At 48.2% G+C, this 21482-nt stretch overlaps 1 protein-coding gene across 1 annotated transcript in view; it reads left to right on the top strand.

Annotated features, from left to right (window-relative positions):
* The first annotated feature begins 716 nt into the window (after positions 1–716).
* Positions 717–21482, top strand: part of LOC143956461 (tyrosinase-like) — a 48363-nt gene continuing 27597 nt past the window's right edge. The window contains exon 1 of the mRNA XM_077466640.1: positions 717–784. The gene's annotated coding sequence lies outside the window, so the exon portion shown is untranslated. The remainder of the gene's footprint in view (positions 785–21482) is intronic.

Here is a 21482-nt window from a genome sequence, read left to right as displayed (position 1 = left end):
GCCAATAGCTGCCCTCGCGTCGGTTTTAGTCCGTCAGACTAGCACACACACGAGCGGATTTCTGGGTCCGGCAGAGTTCTGGCGGAAAAATTTGAAGCATGTTCCATTTCTAAAGTCTGTCAGACTTTTGCGAATCAAAAGTCCGTTGCAGCCCACACACGATCGAATAGTCTGCCAGAATCATTCCGTCAGACTTTTGATGTTGAAAAGTCCGCTCGTGTGTACGGGGCATAAGGCATTGATGTATTACACTTTTGTTTTGGGGTTTAATACCTCAAAGAAGGTATTTGTGGTGTCTCCTCTCAGGTGGACTTGTAGCGTTGACTTCTGGGTAGTCACTGCTTGTCCTAGGGTCTTCGAAACTTTAAATTTTGCATGAATCCACCTTGGAGCCTCTCTTGTGGCTCTGCAGGTTGGCAAGTTGCCTCTAGTAACAAAAGGCAGGCATGGACACATAACTAATTAAATAACATAGGACAGTGTAACAATACCAGGCATTAACACCTTGTTCTGGCATTTATTACATCATATTGGGATTTCACAATGGATCAAATGTTTCTCATCATCAAGAAATTAATGAATGTAATAAATATCAGGAAATTCAAGTATTTACAATCTGTTCTAAAAAAATAGAAGCGTTCCTGTTTCAAGCCTTGCACTTCCTCTACCAATATATAAAAGGAGAAGATTCAGAGTTGGTCGTTGTCACTGGGATCCAATAACTGGTTGAACCAAGACTTTGGTCCTTCCAGCTTTGGCCTGCTGAAGAGACATCAGTTTTGGGGTAAGGCTTTTAAAGTTTACTTATTTATCTTTACTATGTAAGGCTGACCTTTTTTCCATGTCACATTACTGAGAACATCCAACCATTCACAACACTTTTGGTGCTCAAACAAGCTCACGGATGTAAACTTCTGACAGTGACCTCGGCAGAGATGCGTTCTTCCTCTCTGTCCGGCGTTCTCTGCACTTGATTGGATAGATTGATAGCAGCACAGCCATTGGATTCTGCTGCTGTCAATCAAATCCAATGGCGCAGGCTCCGGAGGGCAGGGCCAAGTCCGGTATTCTGTGTCTATGCACGCAAATGCTGGACTTGGGAGCATGCCCACAAGGTAACCCCCCCGGGAGAGCGCTTCTCCCAGGAGGTTAACAGATGCGAGGAGGAGCCGTGAGCGCCACCGGGGGACCCCAGAAGACGATGATCACTGGGCAAAACTAACTGTACAGTGGAGGTAAGTATGACATGTTTGTTATTTACAAAAAAAATAAAAAATTAAGGTTTACAATCACTTTATCTAAGGTTCCCATTTTTTCTTGGCGGGCTTCATGGGTCTGACCCACTAGCACTGTGGGATTATAAAAGGGGCAGGGGTTCCGGATCCCAGGGGTCCTCGCGGCTGATGCTGTTGCTGGAGTCCATCCTTCCAGTCTGCTGTGCCATGCCAAGTCTGCATTTCTTGCTGATTAAAGTCTGGCTTCAAGAGCATTCCACAGCGTAGGGGGCTTGCTGGGACTTGCAGGCTGCCCTGAAGACATCAACTACTGGACACTTCCAAGATGGACCAGAGTTGGGGACTAGGGTAGTTAGGGAAAGACTGCACCTTGTTGGAAATTGTTATGCCAAAACATTTCAGTAAAGCTTTTGAAACTTTGCCTTTGCCTGAACTGAAGTTACTAAGTAGGTGCAAATTGCACTGCAAGTAACCAGTGCTCATATGTCTACAGCTTGGGTCAGTAAAAGCACATTGGGGTATGCAAACAGCAAGTGGTTACCAAGGGTAATGAAGGTTTTACAAAGCCTGCCGCGGAGTGTGTGCCTATGGCAGGTGGGACGTCCTCCTGCAGTGAGGGAGTGGTTGTTGCCACTTTCTCTGTGAGTGATCCCCCCTCCTAGGTAGTGGACATATGCTACACAGCTTTAAAGGGCATTAAAACATGGAAAAATTACATTTAGGATGATACAAAGCATATACTGTAACATGCACAGGATTCAGATAGCAAACAGCCACATTATACATAACGAACAGGGATGGTTCCCATGGTCAAGTTGAACATCAGATGTTAGTTTGTTCATAGAACAAATGGACAAATGGGGCGCTTGTGGGACGTTCGCACGCCGATGAGTGCCCGATAATGCACTGCGAATTTGCGGTGCATTGACGGTTGCTGATTGGCCAAAGCATGCACCTGACCTGCATGCTTTGGCCAATCACAGCACGATGTTCTGTGAGAGCTATGATTGGCCAAAGGTAGGTTGCCTTTGGTCAATCATGGCTCAGACCATGCCCCACACTATATAAGGCTGCGTACACGGCAGCCGTATGTAGTGTGTTGGTGTCGAGAACTGAAGATAGATTAGGCAGGTTAGTTAGTGGATAGAGCATGTAGTCAGTATAGTATAGTACAGTATAGTGTGTGTGTGTGTGTGTGTGTGTGTGTGTGTGTGTGTATATATATATATATATATATATATATATATATATATATATATGGGCAGGTAGTGTAGAATATTACAGTGCAGGCGGTGTACAGTATATAATACAGTGAAGTCCATGTACAGTATATAATACAGTGGAGTTGGTGTACAGTATATAATATAGTGCAGGCAGTGTACAGTATATAATACACTACAGAGGGTGTACAGTATATAATACAGTGTAGTTGGTGTACAGTATATTATGCAGTGGAGTTGGTGGACAGTATATTATGCAGTGCAGGCAGTGTACAGTATATAATATAGTTCAGGTGGTGTACAGTATATAATACAGTGCAGGTGGTGTACACAGTATATAATACAGTGTGTACAGTATATAATACACTTCAGGCGGTCTACAGTATATAATACAGCACAGTCGGTGTACAGTATCAAATATAGTGCATTCGGTGTACAGTATATAGTGCAGTGCAGAGTTTATACTACAGTGCAGTATATAATATAGTGTAGTGCGGTGTGAACAAAAAATCCCTGTCATGTACTGTAAGAGTGGCAAGGATGTGGAATTCCCTTCCACAGGTGGTGGTCTCAGTGGGGAGCATCGATAGTTTAAAAAAAAATACTAGATAAGCACCTGAAGGACTGCAACATACAGGGATATACAATGTAATACTGACATATAATCACACACATAGGTTGGACTTGATGGACTTGTGTCTTTTTTTCAACCTCACCTACTATGTAACTATGTAACTCAGGCGCTTTACGGGCAGGTGGAATTCCAGCTGAATTTAAGCCAACCGAGCAATGGCTGTGTATGACCACCTGGAATGGCTACAGGCTCTTCTGGCCTGCTTTAGCAGATCTTCCAACCCTGGGTACCTATTTAGGAAATGCTACACCACCAAATTGAGGACATGTGCCAAGCATGGCACATGTGCCAACTTTCCTTGTCTAAGGGTGGACAGGAGGTGTGTGCCATTATAACTAGGGATGAGCCGAACACCCCCCGGTTCGGTTCGCACCAGAACTTTCGAACGGACCCCAAATTCGTACGAACGTTAGAACCCCATTGAAGTCTATGGGACTCGAACGTTCAAAATTAAAAGTGTTAATTTTAATGGCTAATATGCAAGATACTGTCCTAAAAAGGGTTTGGGGACCTGGCTCCTGCCCCAGGGGACATGGGTCACTGCAAAAAAAACTTTTAAAAACTGTCGTTTTGGCGGGAGCACTGATTTTAATGACGATTAAAATGAAAAAAAAAAGTGAAATATTCCTTTAAATATGGTGCCTGGGGGGTGTCTGTAGTATGCCTGTGAAGTGCCACGTGTTTCCCGTGTTTAGAACAGTCCCTGCACAAAATGACATTTAACGGAAATAACGTAATTTAAAGCTGCTTGCGGTTTTAATGTTATATCTGGTTCCTGCAATATGGTTGAAAATCATTGAGAAAAATGTCATGGGTAGCCCTCCCTGCCCATTACCAGCCTATTTGGGTCTTGTACGCATATTAAGGGGAACCCCGTACCCATATTAAAAAAAGGAAATACGTGTGGCCCCCAGGCCCTATATACTCAGAACAGCAGTATACAGGCGGTGCAAACAAGACAGGGACTGTGTAGGTTTGTTGTGTTAAGTTGAATCTGTTTGTAATTTTCAACTGGTACAAGTGTAGCTCCAGTCAAAAAAACTATTTTTAAGCTTTTTGGAAAACATAGGGAAGGGTTATCACCCCTGTATAATTTGTTTTGCCGTCCGTCTTTTTCAGAGCACGCAGACAGCACGCACAATCTCCTACCGCTGACTGCAAGCTCTATTTAAAACGAGCAAGATATTTAGCTATATAGGTGGATATAGCGGTGTGTACTGGGTTCAGAGCACGCAGACAGCACGCACAATCTCCTAACACTGACTGACAGCTCTATTATAAAAGATAAGTGAATATAGCGGTGTATACTGCGGTCAGGGCACGCAGACAACAACCACTACAGAAGAGCAAGAACGAAAAATCGGCCGATAACGATCGGTGTGTACTGTGTTGAAGGTACACAGAACACCCATTAACTGCTACAGATGCCAACACACTACACAAGGCCGCCGCGCTGGCGGCCTTATATAGTGTGGGGCGTGTACTACACAGCCTGAGCTATGATTGGCCACAGGCATCCTGCCTGTGGCCAATCATGGCTCTCCTCGCTGCCGGCGCAGTGATTGGCCAAGCATGCGGGGTCACAGTGCATGCTTGGCCAATCATGAGCCAGCAATGCACTGCGATGACGCAGTGCATTGTGGGCCGTGAGCGCCACACGAATTTGGCGCGAACGGCCCATAACATTCGGAATTCGCCGAACGGGCGAACAGCCGATGTTCGAGTCGAACGTATGTTCGACTCGAACACGAAGCTCATCCCTAATTATAACACACCACCATTGTTGGCTACAGCTGGCATGGTGTGAACCACCTCTGGGCCTGCCCTTGCAGAGCTGCAAGAATCTCTGCTTCCAGGTGGTTCTTGCCCCCTAGAGCACCAGCTGATGCACTGCATGGCACCTTTTAGCCTGACTCATTGAATAGCCCCTTGAACGCTTAGGGGGGGCTTGTGGTTCATAGGACAATTCAGCAGAGGAGTGCATGGAGGAGGAGGAAGCGGGGGTGGAGCTGACATATCTTTCATCACCACTGGAGACGTGGCGCCACAACAACCTATAGCACTGAGCCCTGCCCTGCATCCTTCAGAGTTACAAGCAGAGTTACCCAGTGTGCTGTGAATTAAATATATCATCCCTGACCGTGCTTGCTGGACCACGTGTCAGCAGTAATGTGGACCTTGCAGCTGACTGCCTTGCCAAACAATGCCACAACATTTCCTCCCACGTGATGGTACAGAGCTGGAATGGCCTTACGTGAAAAGAAATAGGGACTTTGACAAGCTTGATTTTAGATGCTGGACATGTGGGTGGATGTGACTGCATTTGTTTTTTCTCTGCAGCAGAACGGGCAGAGAACTTTGCCTGCTATAGTCTACAGCTGGAGGTGTGCTACTGGCAGACATACTGCAAGGACCAGTGACACCCTTTGCTATACCATTTTCCTAGTCTGTGGAAGCTGTCACAAGATATAGCAGGGGTAGACATGAAAGGTGAGGAGTGGGGAGGAGCAGATTGCATCCCTTTTTTTGTAGGTTTCAGGTACTCTTGCCAACGGGCTAAGTGGTGGGAGGTTAAATCCCTCGTCAAGCATGTGGTACCCAAATGACTGGTGTTTTTGCCATGCTTGAGGTGCTTGAGGCAAAGTTTGCAAATTGCAACAGTGCGATCAGCTGCACATGTGCTAAAAAAGGCCCAGACAGCTGAGCTGTGGGAAGTGGGCTGGGAGATAACAGCTCCACAATCTGGTTAATAGAGTGGCTGCTCTCTACTCTGTCATGGCTGCCGCGTTGTGGTTGTGCTTCACCCTCACTTTCCTCCTCTGCTCTATCTGCCACTCAAGTCACCTCAGTGACCTCATTGTCATCTCCTCCATCCTCATTCTCACTCGAGACAACTTGGCAATACGATGCAGCTGGGGGAACATGACCTGTTTACCAGTGTTCTTCACCCACTCTGTAGGCTCATGTTCCTACCTTCCTCAACCTCAGAACCAACATCAGAATTGAGTAATGGCTGGGCATCGTTAAGGGGCAAGTGGCTGGCGCTGTGTTCAAATAACTCAGCTGACACCTCCATGCCTGATGATGGCTGGATGAGGATGGTTTAGTAAGCCAGTCCACCACCTTCTCTGCATGCTGTGGCTGGATAGCATGGGCAACATCCCTAAACAGGGGAAATTATGCCCTGTCTAATGCCGCATACACACAGTCGGAGAATCTGTCGGAATGCATCTTATCAGACCGTGTCGTTGCATAATCCGACTGTGTGTGGTATGCATCGGACTGATTCCGTCCGAATCTCCGTCGGACCCAATTCTCCAACATGTTGGAAATATTTTCCGACCAACTGGGCCGGTCGGACGTAATCCGATCATGTGTAGAGAATTTTGATCGGACCAAGTACCACGCATTGCTCAGATCAAATTCCTACATCAAAGCTATTGGCTACTAGCCTGAATGTAGTCCCATCGTAACAAAATTACGTCATAACGGTCTGAAAGATCGGATTTTTCAACAACTTAGTCCGACCGTGTGTATGCAACAGTTTCGGACACAATCCGTCAGACTAAATCTGACGGACAAAATCCGACGGATTTGGTTGGCAGAATCTCCGACCGTGTGTACAGGGGCTAAGGACTGACCATGTCCAACTTTACCTGTGGACACATATGCTGCTGGCCCCCTCACAGTGCCATGGGAACATCTGCCTCTCCTTGCTGGACTCACAGACATAAGGGGGGGGGGGTGCTTCTCAACAAAATTTTATAAAGATGAACAAATGTGGATGTGGATGCATTTTAATCAATGGAAAATGGTGTTTGGTTCACTTTAACTTAAGTACTCACTACACAGGCACACTCCACTGACACACTACAATATACTGCAGTAAAACTTCACTAACACACTGAAATATACTATACTGAAACATACTGGATTAAATGTGCACTAATGCACTGCAGTATACTGTGTTAAACGTGCACCAACGCACTGAAATATACTGCGTTAAATGTGCAATAATGCACTAAAATATACAGCGTTTAACATGCACTAATGCACTGCAATATACTGCGGAAAATGTGAAATATACTGCATTTAACATGTACTAACCCCCAGCATTATAATGCGTTAAACATGCAATAACGCACTGCAATATACTGTGGTAAATATGCACCAACACGCTGAAATAAACTGCGTTAAACATGCACTAGCACACTGCAATATACTGCGATAAACATGCACCAATGCACTGAAATATACAGCGGTAAACAGGTACTAACACAATGCAATGTACGGTGGTAAATGTGCAATAATGTACTGAAATATATTGTGTTAAATGTGCACTAATGCAATGTAATGTACCGCGGTAAAAGTACACCAATGCAGTGAAATATTCCACGTTAAACATGCACTAACGCACTGCAATATACTACGGTAAACATGCACCAACGCACTGTAATGTACTGCGGTAAAAATGCAATAATGCACTGAAATATACTGCGGTAAACATTCAATAATGCACTGCAATATACTGCAGTAAACGAGCACTAATGCATTGCAATTTTACTGTGTTAAATGTACACTAACGCGCTGCAATATACTGCAATTAAACGAGCACCAACACATTGAAATATACTGCAGTAAATGTGCAAAAATGCACTGAAATGTACTGCATTAATCATGCAGTAACACACGGCAATATACTGACATAAATGTGCAGTAACGCACAGAAATATGCTGCGGTAAACATGCTGCAATGCACTAAAATATACTGTGGTAAATGTGCAATTAAACACTGCAATATACTGCTGTAAATGTGCAATAATGCACTAAAATATACTGCTTAAATGTGCACTAATGCACGTCAATATACTGTGGGGGGGATACGTGTAATAGCGCACCGAAATATACTGCAGTAAATGTGCAGTAACACACTGCAATGTACTGCAGAAAATGTGCAATAACAGACTGAAATATACTATGTTAAATGTGCACTGCAATATACTGCGGTGAACGTGCACCAAAGCACTGAAATATACTGCGTTAAATTGTGCACCAACGCACTGCAAAATACTGCGGTAAACATGCAATAATGCACTGAAATATACTGCGGTAAATATGCAATAATGCACCGAAATATACTGCAGTAAACATGCACTAACGCACTGCAATTTTACTGTGTTAAATGTGCACTAATGCGCTGCATTATACTGCAATTAAACGTGCACCAATGCACTGAAATATACTGCAGTAAATGTGCAAAAACACACTGAAATATATATAAACATGTAGTAACACACGGCAATATACTGACATAAATGTGCAGTAATGCACAGAAATATGCTGGGGTAAACATACAGCAATGCACTGAAATATACTGTGGTAAATGTGCAATAATGCACTAAAATATACTGCTTAAATGTGCACTAATGCACGTCAATATACTGTGGGGAAACATGCAATAGCACACTGAAATATACTGCAGTAAACGTGCAGCAACACACTGCAATATGCTGCGGAAAACGTGCAATAACACACTGAAATATACTATGTTAAATGTGCACTGCAATATACTGCGGTAAACGTGCACAAAAGCACTGAAATATACTGCGTTAAATGTGCACTAACGCACTGCGAAATACGTGCACCAATGCACTGAAATATACTGCGTTAAATGTGCACTAATGCACTGCAATATACTGCAGTAAATGACCAAAAACGCACTGAAATATACTGCATTAAACATGCAGTAACCCATGGCAATATACTGACATAAACGTGCAGTAACGCACAGTAATATGCTGCGGTAAACATGCAGCAATGCACTGAAATATACTGTGGTAAATGTGCAATTACGCGCTGCAATATACTGCTGTAAATATGCATTAATGCACTAAAATATACTGCTTAAATGTGCACTAATGCACTGCAATATACTGTGGAAAATGTGCAAAAGCACACTGAAATATACTGCAGTAAACTTGCAGTAACATGCTGCAATATACTGCAGAAAACATGCAATAATACACTGAAATATACTATGTTAAATGCGCACTGCAATATACTGTGGCGAATGTGCACCAAAGCACTGAAATATACTGTGTTAAATTTGCACTAACGCACTGTAAGATGCTGCAGTAAATGCGCACCAACGCACTGCAATATACGGAGATAAACGTGCACCAATGCACTGAAATATACTGTGTTAAATGTGCACTAACACACTGCAATATACTGCAGTACATGTGTACTAACACTGCAATATACTGCGGTAAAAGTGCGCAAACGCACTGCAATATACTGCAGTAATTGTGTACTAACACACTGCAATATACTGCAGTAAATGTACACAAACATACTGCAATATACTGCGATAAACCTGCACCAATGCACTGCAATATACTATGTTAAACGTGCACCAACTAACTGAAATACACTGCAGGAAACCCAGCTTGACAAAATAAGCTGACACTACAGTAAAAATGAATGGTCGCTACACTCTCCCTGCACTATCACTAGATAAACACTAAACTGATTTTCTACACTGACAATAAAATCACAATAGCACAGTAACTGTCTAGAGCCATGTTCTATCTCTCTCAACACTGATATCACACTACAAATGGTCGCTTTGAGAAGAATATTTTTATTGTGTGCGACAGGACTAAAAGCAATGAGCCATGATTGGATAGAGTCATCATGACCATGTCCAATCATGGCTAGGACAGTGCTCTGTGCTCTGACTGGGCAAAGCTTTCTTTGCTTCAGCCAATCAGGGCTTCGGCAGACCTATTAATTGCCCCGACCATTTGAATGTTCGCTAAACGGACGATCAGCCAAATTCGGCCCGAACTCATGCTTGGGCTGAACCGTTTGCCCAACACTATTGTTGACATATTTGCCTGACTGGCATTTGCTTCTCCCTTACTGCCCAGTTTTTTTGGTGTCACACCAGGGAGATTTTCCTTTACTTCCTGCTCCAGAGCCACAGCAGGAAGTAAGGAAAGATCCCTCCAAAGCAAGAGGTGTCCCTTTGAGGCTTTTTTTGGTTTGACCTCAGTTAGTCAATTTGTTTTACTGTTTTATAAACGTATAAAATATCTTATTTTCCACTTGCGGCAAGTGTTATTAAGGAAGGACTTTACAATTTTGCTGAGTAGGGATGAGCTTCGGCCGTTCTTCGAATTATGAACATTATGAGGCGTTCGTGCCAAATTCGAGTGGCGCGTCATGACCCATAATTCACTGCGGCATCGTAGTTCATTCCTGGCTGATGATTGGCCAAGCATGCACAATGACCTGCATGCTTTGGACAATCACATCACGGTAAGAACGGAGAGCCATAATTGGCCAAAGGCAGGGTGGCTTTGGCCAATTATGCCTCAGGAGATTTAGTACATGCCCCACACTATATAAAGCCGCCTGGAAGTCGGCCTTGTATAGTGTGTTCCGGCGTGCTGAGAGATAAAGAGACAGTGTCATTTGAATGAATGATTTGTATAGCGCTACAACTGTGAACTGAATCGCCTCAAGGCGCTTGATCTGTCCTGTGCTTCCTGTTCCTTAAAAGAAGTGGGTCTTGAGTTTTTTTCTGAAGGCCCGATGGTTTTCTTCCATGCGGATGTTAGTGGGTAGAGTGTTCCATAGCCGTGGTCCTTGGACTGCGAATCTTCGTTCTCCCTTTGCTTTGTAGCGGGATTTGGGGATAAGGAGGAAGTTTCGGATTTCATTTGAGTTAGATAGAGCAGGCAGGCGAGTCAGTTAGCTGCAGTCAGTGTATTTAGTATATATATCCATCCCAGGTGTTGTATATGTATATGTGTGTATATGTGTGTGTATGTGTATATATATATATATATATATATGTGTGTGTGTTCAGTTTAGCTAGATCCGTTCCTGTTATTCTCTTCCTAATATACTTACAGGCAGGCAGCTGCATTTTCAATCAGTGTACTGTATCCTGTGCACAGTGTGCAACTAAAGCCAACTGCAGACAATTGCTGGTGTTCTCTTTCTAATAATACCTCAGGCAGGCAGCTGCAGTATTTTCAGTCAGTGTACTGTATCCTGTGCACAGTGTGCAACTAAATCTCACTGCAGACAATTCCTGGTGTTTTCTTCCTAATAATACTACAGGCAGGCAGGCGATTTAGTTAGCTGCAGTATAATCAATATATATATATATATATATATATATATATATATATATATATATATATATATATATATATATATATATATATATCTTAGGGATGCACCGATACCGATATCTGTATCGGCACCAATACTAGCCATTTTGGTGAGTATCGGTACTCGCGAAAATGCTCCGATACCGGAGGTGACGTTGCTTGGGCGCGGACCGCTTCCTCCTCCCCTCTGGACAGTGCCTTCCTCACCTCCTCCTCCACTCCGGACAGTGCTCTCCTCGCCTCCTCCTGCCTGCAGTCTCTCGCTGCCTCCTGTACCATGCCTACAGTCCTTGATGGTCTCCTGTACCATGCCTGCAGTCCTTGACTGTCTCCTGTACCATGCCTGCAGTCCTTGACTGTCTCCTGTACCATGCCTGCAGTCCTTGACTGTCTCCTGTACCATGCCTGCAGTCCTTGACTGTCTCCTGTACCATGCCTGCAGTCCTTGACTGTCTCCTGTACCATGCCTGCAGTCCTTGACTGTCTCCTGTGCCATGCCTGCAGTCCTTGACTGTCTCCTGTGCCATGCCTGCAGTCCTTGACTGTCTACTGTGCCATGCCTGCAGTCCTTGACTGTCTACTGTGCCATGCCTGCAGTCCTTGACTGTCTACTGTTCCATGCCTGCAGTCCTTGACTGTCTACTGTGCCATGCCTGCAGTCCTTGACTGTCTACTGTGCCATGCCTGCAGTCTCTAGCTGTCTCCTGCACCATGCCTGCAGTCCCTGACTCTCTCCTGTACCATGCCTGCAGTCTCTGGCTCTCTCCTGTACCATGCCTGCAGTCTCTGGCTCTCTCCTGTACCATGCCTGCAGTCTCTGGCTCTCTCCTGTACCATGCCTGCAGTCTCTGGCTCTCTCCTGTACCATGCCTGCAGTCTCTGGCTCTCTCCTGTACCATGCCTGCAGTCTCTGGCTGTCTCCTGTACCATGCCTGCAGTCTCTGGCTGTCTCCTGTACCATGCCTGCAGTCTCTGGCTGTCTCCTGTACCATGCCTGCAGTCTCTGGCTGTCTCCTGTACCATGCCTGCAGTCCCTGTCTGTCTCCTGTACCATGCCTGCAGTCTCTGGCTGTCTCCTGTACCATGCCTGCAGTCTCTGGCTGTCTCCTGTACCATGCCTGCAGTCCCTGACTGTCTCCTGTACCATGCCCGCAGTCCCTGACTGTCTCCTGTACCATGCCCGCAGTCCCTGACTGTCTCCTGTACCATGCCCGCAGTCCCTGACTGTCTCCTGTACCATGCCCGCAGTCCCTGACTGTCTCCTGTACCATGCCCGCAGTCCCTGACTGTCTCCTGTACCATGCCCGCAGTCCCTGACTGTCTCCTGTACCATGCCCGCAGTCCCTGACTGTCTCCTGTACCATGCCCGCAGTCCCTGACTGTCTCCTGTACCATGCCTGCAGTCCCTGACTGTCTCCTGTACCATGCCTGCAGTCCCTGACTGTCTCCTGTACCATGCCTGCAGTCCCTGACTGTCTCCTGTACCATGCCTGCAGTCACTTCTGCCTGTTGTCTCCTCCTTCCCTCTATCAGCTGTCACCTCTGCCCCATGTCTCCCAATAACCCTCCTATCATTATCCTCCCCCACAACCCCTATTTTACCCCACCCTCAACTACCTTGCCCTCACTTACCCCTCCCCTCCCACACTGCCATTACCCGGTTCCCATGAGTTTGTGGAATGTGCGCTACCTCAGTGGCAGGTTCCCAAATGCCACATTTTTTCATGGAAGGCGATTCTGGCTCTCTACCGGCATGTGGAAGGCAATGTCCATGCCTCGTTGGACAGGGCGGTCAGTGGTAAGGTGTATATTACCACTGACTCATGGTCCAGCAGGCATGGACAGGTATTTTACCTATCTTTCACTGCGCACTGGGTGACTCTGCTGGCAGCTGGGAAGGATGCAGGACAGGATGCAGTAGTGTTGGAGGTTGTTCTGCCACCACGCCTCCAAAATTCTACTAGTTGTGATTCTGCCACACCTCTCTCCTCCACCCCCTCTTCTTCCTCCATGTCCTCTTCCTGTGCTGATTTGGAACCAGCGGTGCTCCGTAGGCGTTCAAGGGGCTATGCAAACATGCAGGCAAAAAGATGCCATGCGGTGCTTGAGCTAGTGTGCTTGGGGGAGCCCCACTGGGGCAGAGATTCTGTCAGCTCTACAGGGGCAGGCTCAGAGGTGGTTGAAACCATGCCAGCTTAAGCCAGGAATGGTGGTTTGTGACAATGGCACCAACCTCCTCTCCGCCCTCCGTCAGGAACAACTGACCCATGTGCCCTGTTTGGCTCACATCCTTAACTTGGTGGTACAGTGATTCTTGAGCAAGTACCCGGGCTTACAGGATGCCCTGAGACAGGCCAGGAAAGTCTGTGCGCATTTCCGCCAGTCATATAATGCCAGTGCTCAGCTGGCTGACCTCCAAAAGGAATTGAACTTGCCCAAGAACCGTCTAATCTGTGACATGCCCACCAGGTGGAACTCAAGGTTGACCATGCTGCAGCGGCTGCACACGCAGCAGAGGGCCATCGATGAGTACCTGTGTGACTATGGCACCAGGACAGGGTTAGGGGAGCTTGTTTTTTTTCTCACCACGCCAGTGGGCCATGATCAAGGATGCATGCACTGTCCTGTCACCATTTGAGGAGGCCACGAGGATGGTGAGCAGTGACAGTGCATGCATCAGTGGCACTGTCCCTCTTGTCCACCTGTTGGAGTGCACGCTGGGTGGAATAATGGACAGGGCACTTGAGGCAGAACAGAGGCAGGAAGAGGAGGACTTCCTTGCCTCTCAAGGCCCCCTTTATCCAGACAGTGTTCCTGCTGGCCCGCCGATCACACAGGAAGAGGAGGAGGAGGATTGTGTCAGCATGGAGGTGGAGCCTAGCACTCAGCATCAGCAGCAGTCCTCAAGGGATCATTTATAGTCCGAAGAAACCCATGGACTTGTACATGTTCAAAAAAAGGTTACCTCTTGGATACTTTTAAGGGAAAGGACAAATACTTAGTAGCGTAGTACATTATTGAAGAATTTTATTTACAACAAAATTAAACGTATGTGGGCAGGATAAGCCTACGTGGATGTAAGACACATTAACAGGTGTATTGGTAAAAAAGAAAAGAAAAGGATGCAATAAACAGAGAGCATAAGGGACAAATACAGGTAATGTATTCTGACGTGTATCGAGTATTTCAACTCTTCTTCAGGGAAATGGATCAGCATAAGTACATATATATATATATATATATGGAAAGGCCAGTATGGTGGCCTGGAATTATGGGCGGAGCCCGGTGGAGTATATAACCAGCCCGTTCGCCTGGCTCCCTCGTCGGTTCCGGTGCGCGATATCTGATACGTCAGAAATCAAGGGCCGACTATCCACGAGACTTTACAGTGAGCCGGGTTCGTGAGTTCCTACGTTTTCGTCCGCCTCGTGTCGACAAAGCCTTGTCGTTCGTCAGCGTCCGTCTGGTCGCCGTCTGAGTCGCTATACTCTAATCGAAAGTTTCCGTTGTCGTACAACACGTCTGGGCCGGCTGTCGCAGGTAGGGCTTCGGCACCCTTTTCGTTTCATGTGTTATTAAGTCACGTAAACTAGATTCCTGAACTCACGAACCACTCACTCTAGGTCACACGAACGGCTTAACCGCGACACTTGTATTCGGTACCTCAATGTCACTACCCCTTCTTCGTAGAAGTCGTTGTCACCTTTTCGGTACATGTCGTTCGTGCCAACAGGCACTTCGTTTCGTAGCACGTCATTGCTAAACCGAACGACTCTTTTGTTGTGTTCGAACCGATCGAACCGTCTCAAAATCACAGCCGTCTGCTTGTCGCGCTAAGTTGAGCAGTCCGGGCAATGTCAATCTCAGGTTGTTCAAAAACCAGGAAAAAAAAAAAGGGAAAAAAAAATCATTTCATACCGTTTGTACTATGTCCGTCATGTCATTTCCTTTCATGTCAATCATTTCAGTCACTTCAATCATGTCAGTCGGTGATGTCGGATCATTTCATTTCTGCCATTTCTAACCATGTTATCATTTCTGCCACTTACCGCGCTCCGATTCGAATCCCGTCGCATCTCTAACGCACCGATTCGCTTCAAAGTGCCCCAAGGTTGGCCTCATTTCTGTACATGCTCCAGAGACTGAGTCACTCGCAGGTCCAAGCATGGTCCTTGTTTCTAGTCTTTGTCATGGCATATCATTTCTGTCACTTATTACGCTCCAATTCGAATCCCATCGCATTCCTCATGCATCGATTCGTTCTGGTGCGCCCAGCTGCACGCCTCATTTCAGTACCCCCCCCTTTTTTGCCTGAGCTCCACGTGGCAGGGTCCCCCCCCCCCTGCCTGAGCTCCACGCGGCGGGGTCCCCTCCCCCCCCCGCCTGAGCTCCACGTGGCGGGGTTCACCCCTCACCTGAGCTCCACGTGGCAGGGTCCCCCCCCCCCCTGCCTGAGCTCCACGTGGCGGGCTCCACCTCCGCCTGAGCTCCACGCGGCAGATCCCCCCCCCCCTCTCCCCTGCCTGAGCTCCACGTGGCGGGGTTCACCCCTCGCCTGAGCTCCACGCGGCAGGCCCCCCCCCCTCCCCTCCCCTGCCTGAGCTCCACGTGGCGGGCTCCACCTCCGCCTGAGCTCCACGCGGCAGCCCCCCCCCCTCCCCCCCCCCCCTGCCTGAGCTCCACGTGGCGGGGTTCACCCCCCGCCCGAGCTCCACGCGGCAGCCCCCCCCCCTCCCCTGCCTGAGCTCCACGTGGCGGGCTCCACCTCCGCCTGAGCTCCACGTGGCGGGTCCACCTCCGCTTAAGCCCCACGTTCTATGCGCATTTGCGTTGGAAACAAAAAAAAAAAAAAAACGGGGAAGGGAAGGGAAAAGGAAATTTTGCATCTACGACGCAACCAAGTCACGTCTGTCGCCATATGCACGTTATTCTAAATTCGGTTGTCTGCTCGTTTCATTTATGCAGCTCGTTTCAGTTATGTCTTTCTTCACATTTTCCAGTCTTACCTCCACGATTTAGCTAGACATCTCTCTGCAGGTATAGGAGTCTCATACAAACTTACCTTCATCTCCTCAGATCAGTCGAGTTTTCAGTAGGTCCAACCTGCACCGGGTCGGACGGTGCCTCCTTAGGTAAGAGAATCTTCGGGGAGGGAAACGCCCACAAGCGGTAGTATCCTTCTCTTAAAAAAAAAAAAAAAAATGTTTGCTTAGGAGTCTCCTACGAGTCTTGTAATCCATGTCACCCTCTTAGGTTCCGTATAGGAGAAAAACCCGGTCCCAGGGATTAATAGGCTCACCAAGCCTGGATTTTGCCACCATGTCCCAGGCTGGCAGCGAGGACTACACGGCTCCGTTGTCTCCGTCTCTCGTCTCAGAGAGCGGCAGCCAAAGGTCCTTCAGAACATGGACCATTCCCAGGCTGACGGCCGAGTTGAGGCGTAGGGGTGTACCCTTCCCAGCTACAGCCAGAAAGGCCGAGCTTTTCGGGCTCCTCTTTCCTCCCCCAGCCGCGGTTGAGGATAGTGCCCAGCAGGCCTCCCTGGGCTCTATCGCTGCTTCCATCACGCAGCTTCACACGCCGGTGTCATCCCTGACGACCTCAATGTCAGAAGTTCAGAGTCGGGTGGCCCTCCTCGAGACCCGCCCAGTCGTTTCTCCTCCTATACCAGCTTCACAAGCAGTGGAGAACACCAGCGCAGGTACCCCCGGGTGTACACCAGTAGTGTACCCTTCTCATTTAATATCAGCCAACATCAGGAAGGACATCCTAGAGGGAAAGGACGTCAATCTGGCTTCACTCCTGATATCCATTCATGAGCTGGCAGAAAATAAAGCTTACACTTGGGGGGACGTGTCGGTGGTCCTCAAAGCCAAAGACCCCAGGCTGGACAGGAAGCTTTCAGTCACCGAGTTCACCTTGGCCTTCGGCATGCTGAGGGATGTCATCTGCTCGGCCTCCCCCGGCAGGAGGGAGGAACTGGATCGTTACCTCCACGTAGTAGTTGACCTGGGGTACAAATACGGCGGTTTTGCATTTTATGACTATCACCGCTCCTTCTCCGCTAAGGCGGCCGCCAGGCTCTCCCAATTTCAGATACCTACGGATTGGAGTGTCTTGGACACCGAGTTGTTCTGCCGACACTTCGCAGGGCTGCGGTCTCCTCTTTGTGCCATTTGCCAGTCGGCTACTCACACCGCGACTTGGTGTGCCAGCTCAGTGGCAACCCCGCCCGTAGACGGTCCATCGACCTCAGGCACTGCCCAGGCCCTACCGGCGCCGGTACGCCTGCCGCAGACGGATAAACTGGGGCGCCCGGTCAAGACCTTGGGAGGCGCAGCCATCTGTAACAACTACAACAGCGGGTCGTGCAATTTCAGCCAGTGCAGGCTGCTCCATGTATGCTCACGATGTAATAGAGCTCATCCCAGGCTCATGTGCGAGGTCAAGCAGGCTAGAAAATCTTGACTAAGCCGGGTCAACGTGTCGTGGCTCAGTGTCTACCTCGCCATTCATCCCACCCCCTCACTTGCCACCTACCTAGTTCAGGGCTTTACTCAGGGCTTTCATACAGGACTTATTTCCCTCCCTCACCTTACACACGAGTGCCAGAACCTGCGGTCAGCAGCCACCGACGTACAAGCCATCGACCAGCTATTACGGGCAGAGCTAGACCGGGATTTCATCATAGGCCCTTTCACGAAGCCCCTATTTAACACCTGGCGAGTCAGCCCTATTGGGCTTGTCAAGGGCAAGTTCTCCAATAAACTTAGGTTGGTCTACGATTTGTCAGCGCCTTATTCTTCCTCTGTCCCCAGTCTTAATTCTCTTATCCCCTCTGAGGAGTTCTCCCTTAAATACGCGTCCGTAGACATGGCCATCCAGGCCATTCTCAAGTCAGGCACAGGAACATGGCTCTCCAAGGCCGACATCTCGGACGCCTTCAAGCTCCTTCCTATCCATCCATCTCTCTGGTGCTGGCATGGCATCAAATGGAGGGAGCTCTACTATTTTGCCACTAAGCTAACCTTCGGGTCCAAGAGTAGCCCCTGGCTCTTCGACTCGTTTGCGCAGGCTCTCGAATGGATCTTGCTGCACGTAGCCCAGTGCCAGGGAGTCATACACTATTTGGATGACTTCCTGCTGGTCGAGTCACCTGGCTCCCTTCCAGGGGATTTGGATAAACTAAGGGTGGTCTTCAATAACCTTGACGTCCCGATTGCTGAGCACAAGGTGGAGGGCCCTGCGCAGGCAATCACCTTCCTCGGGGTCAGCTTAAATACCAGCACTATGCAGGCCAGCCTCCCCCCGGATAAACTAAGCCGCATCAGGTCGGTCATGAGGGACTTCACCCGCACCAGAACTTGTACCAAGAGGCAGTTACAGTCCCTTCTCGGTATGCTTAATTTTGCCATGCGCATCATCCCTCAAGGTCGCGCTTTCATATCACGCCTGTTAGTCCTACTGTCTCATTCACAAGACCCGGAGCATATCCTCAGCCTGGACCCCGCAGCTATAGCAGATCTTGCCATGTGGGAGGAATTCCTGACGTCCTGGAATGGTGTGTCCCTGTTCATTCCCTCCGTGTCCTCCTCGTCACCGCAGGTCGTGACCGACGCAGCGGCCTCCACGGGTTTTGCGGCAATTTTTGGCCACCTCTGGCTCGCAGCCCCTTGGCCTCCTCAGATACTGGCTATTCCGGGCTTCACCGAGACGTCCTCCCTATTCGAGTTGTACCCCATCGTAGCCGCTGCCCATACGTGGGGCCGCAGTTGGTCCGGTCAAACAGTGACCTTTTCAACGGACAATCTCGCCACTGCGGAAATCATTAACAAAGGCAGGTCCAAGTCTCTGGAGATTATGTCCTTTCTGCGGCGACTGGTCCAGCTCTCGTTATTGTTTCAATTTAATGTTCATTGTGCCTTTATCCCCGGTAAATGTAATCGGGCAGCGGACGCCCTCTCCCGCTTTAACTTAGTTTCCTTTTTTGATCAGGTGCCCGGAGCCGGACCAACGTCAGCAGTTATCCCGGACTGGTCTCAACTGACCCTGGATTAACCCCTCACCTAGTAGCCGCGACTCAACTCATCAGTCACTCCCTCGCAGACAATACCCGCAAGGCCTACCAAACAGCCTGGAGGGCCTTTAACCGTTTCTTAACATCTCACTCCACAGAGACCTCCCGGGTCAAGCAAGTTCTGGCCTTCATTGCCCATTGCCACTCGGACTTGGCGTTATCCTTCAACACGATCCGACTATACCTGGCCGGGGTACAACATTTTACGTCCCTCCAGGACCCTGCTGAACCCTCCTTGTTCACTTTTCACGCCATTCGGGCCGTCATGCGTGGCATCCAGAAACGCCAGCCTGCGGCCTCCCTCAAACGCCTGCCTATCACAGGAGACGTTTTCAGAAACATGTCCAATATTCTGGCCACTGCACCTTTCGGACTCCACACTAGTATCATTATACAAGCAGCCATACACCTGGCCTTCTACGGCTTCTTGCGGCCAGGCGAGTTTACCTCCAGTAGCCCCTCAGCTCGCACGCTATGCAAGCACCACCTGGTCATGCACGGAGACCATTTCATCCTACATATAGCAGTATCCAAGACGCAGCAGCTCGGCCCAGGGACGGACATACATTTTTATAAAACTAACAACCGCTGGTGCCCGCTCGCCATGCTCACCCGCTTGTTGACCCTTCTGGCCGATCAACCAGGAACTGGCCCGCTTCTGCCATTCCACGGTAAGCCACTGAACGCAGCCCAGTTCATGGAGCATGTCAGGATACTCCTGGGCATCCTTCACCTCAATCCGGCTCACTACTCCGGACATTCATTTCGGATCGGAGCGGCTTCAACTGCCTCCCGCCAAGGGGTCCCGGTCCACGTTATCAAAAAGTTGGGTAGGTGGAAGTCCGCCTGTTTCGCCCGTTACATACCCAATCCGCAAGTAGAGATGGCCCAGGCCTTCGTCAAGCTCACCCAGTAACAAACTCGAATCAATAAAGGCATTCCCTACCTGTATGTTTTGCCCCCTTATTTTGGTATACCCTACGTTAGGCCAGGGCACACTTTCAGGTCTGGTTCAAGTAAGCGAGTTTGTGTTAACCTTGTTTGTCATCCTTATCCGTATCGGTCAGAGGGCTCTGGGCCATAAATGGAAAGGCCAGTATGGTGGCCTGGAATTATGGGTGGAGCCCGGTGGAGTATATAACCAGCCCGTTCGCCTGGCTCCCTCGTCGGTTCCGGTGCGCGATACCCACCCACCCATCCCCTGTCAGGGCATTTCTCAAGCATTATACTCCTCGGGCGAGTACTCATTTCACTCCATTTCATTTTCATTTCATTTATTACTCATTTCTCTATCAAGGGTATGCCCCCTTATTTTGGTATACCCTACGTTAGGCCAGGGCACACTTTCAGGTCTGGTTCAAGTAAGCGAGTTTGTGTTAACCTTGTTTGTCATCCTTATCCGTATCGGTCAGAGGGCTCTGGGCCATAAATATATATATATATATATATATATATATATATATATATATATATATATATATATGAAAAAAGCAACACAAGAAATATATATAGCTAGTACATGAAAGTATAAAAACATTGATATAGTGGCATCGAGTAATGAGACAACTTTTTATATATGAGTGCATCCAAAAAAAATGTTTAATATATAAAAACACAAAACCATAGAGGACCCTGGTGTGGTAGACAACAGGGTGAGGAAAGTTGCGCTGCTCTGTGCCCTCGCACCGTTCTAAAACTGAGGGGCGAGGCCCGACCGTCAACTGAGAAAAGGATTAATCCCAACAAAGGGCATCTGAGGGGGTCCCTCCAATAATCCCGGAAAAGGCAACCTATCAGTAAAGTAGATAAAAATTGTATCAGAACGACCAAAGTGCAGCTCGTCAAGGGTATGACATGTTTGCACTGGGAGACAGTTATACTAGTAGCAATGCAGTGATTACCAGATGGCCACAAAAGGAAGGCAAACCAGAGCTGGAGACAATAAGGCAAGACTGGCTAGGATCCCACAGATTGAGCTGGCAGGCGGCAAGTGAGCTGGAACAGCGGAAGGAGTGAAGAAGTGTAATCCCTGAGAGGGAGGTACCTTAGGCTGGGAGCCTGCAGGTGGTGTGCAGGCAGTGCGTGCACCTAAGGATAGAGGGAACCAGGAATGCGTCAAGTAGCGTAACT

This window comes from Lithobates pipiens, unplaced genomic scaffold, assembly GCF_037356315.1.
Source record: "Lithobates pipiens isolate NorthernLeopardFrog02 unplaced genomic scaffold, aLitPip1_a1.2 Scaffold_37, whole genome shotgun sequence".
NCBI classification, from domain to species: domain Eukaryota; kingdom Metazoa; phylum Chordata; class Amphibia; order Anura; family Ranidae; genus Lithobates; species Lithobates pipiens.
Note: the sequence above shows the minus strand (reverse complement) of the source record. Positions and strands in the feature narration are given on the sequence as shown.